Source organism: Bos indicus, chromosome 29 (genome assembly GCF_029378745.1).
Source record: "Bos indicus isolate NIAB-ARS_2022 breed Sahiwal x Tharparkar chromosome 29, NIAB-ARS_B.indTharparkar_mat_pri_1.0, whole genome shotgun sequence".
Taxonomy (NCBI): Eukaryota; Metazoa; Chordata; class Mammalia; order Artiodactyla; family Bovidae; genus Bos; species Bos indicus.
In genome coordinates this window covers 1,667,044-1,668,357 of record NC_091788.1, presented here as the reverse complement: position 1 = coordinate 1,668,357, position 1,314 = coordinate 1,667,044, and the positions used below count along the sequence as shown (strand labels likewise).

Here is a 1,314-nt window from a genome sequence, read left to right as displayed (position 1 = left end):
TCTTAGGGTAGTGAAAACACTCTGTATAGTATAATGGTGGATATATGTAGTGATATATTTGTCCAAACCCATAGAATATACAACACAAGAGTGAATCCTAAGGTAAACCCTAAGAGCTTTGGAGGTAATGTAGCTTCATCCTTGGTAAGAAATGTACCATTCTGGTGAGTGATGCTGATAATGGGAGAGACTATGCATGTATGTGGGCAGGAAGTTTACAAGAAATCTCTGCACCTTCCTTTCAAGTTTATTATAAACCTAAAATTTCTCTAAAATATAATAGTACTTTTTCACTGTGCCACATGCATGCAAGGTCTTAGTTCCCCAACCAGGGATTGAACCTGTGTCCCCTGCATTGGCAGCGCAGAGTCTTAACCACTGGACCACCAGGGACATCCCTAAAAACAATAGAATTTTAAAGTTAGAAAAAAAGAATTCTGGAAATGGATGATGGTGATGATTATACAATGACGTGAATATACTTAATACCACTGAAATATATATACATTTAAAAATGCTTTAGATGGTAAGTTTTACATGATATGTATTTTACCGCATTGAAAAAAATTCTAGGAGGAGGATTGGTCCTAAGAAACTCATTGATTATTACTGGAAATGGAAGTCGTGAACTCAAATTTATACTTAATACCTGCTCTGTGCCAAGAATGATGTCATGTGTCTTGCATTATTACTTCACATAATTAGTAATGATTTAAGTAAGAGCTACTTGTCTATTTGGGAAGCAGTCACTGAGCACTTTTAACGTGGGCATTGTGCTACGATCTCAACAGCAAACAGCCCTAGCTCGGTCCATGCCTGGAAGGGCTAACAGGTCCAGGTTCTAGTGCAGGATGCTGACTCCTCCCAGCACAAAATGGGGAGAACAGAAGAGGAGTATCTACTTCTGGGCCCTTCCAGGTCCTGTTAAACATTTACATACATTATATGTATAATCCCCCAGCAATCTCAAAGTTTGGAACTATTATCTGCATTTTACAAAGGATGACCTTGAATCTCAGATCTAACTTACCTAAGATTATACAACTGCTAAGTAAGTGGTAGAGCTGCAATGCAAAGACCAAGTTTATTAACAAAGCCTATGTCGTCTACATACATGAGTTCTGTGGATCAAGCTGCCTCAAGACAAAATTTTCCCATTGGGCTTCCCAGGTGGCTCACTGGTAAAGAACCTGCCTGCCAATGCAGGAGTGCCAATCCAGGAGTGCCAGTGCAGTCATCTCACACACTAGCAAAGTAATGCTCAAAATTCTCCAAGCCAGCCTTCAACAACACATGAACCATGAACTTCCAGAT

The 1,314-nt window shown here is 39.6% G+C and overlaps 1 non-coding gene across 1 annotated transcript; it reads right to left on the bottom strand.

Annotated features, from left to right (window-relative positions):
- Positions 1 to 320: 320 nt before the first annotated feature.
- On the bottom strand, positions 321 to 393 carry TRNAG-GCC (transfer RNA glycine (anticodon GCC)). Its single transcript has one exon. It is a non-coding gene; the product is annotated as a tRNA-Gly (tRNA).
- Between the last annotated feature and the right edge of the window lie 921 nt (positions 394 to 1,314).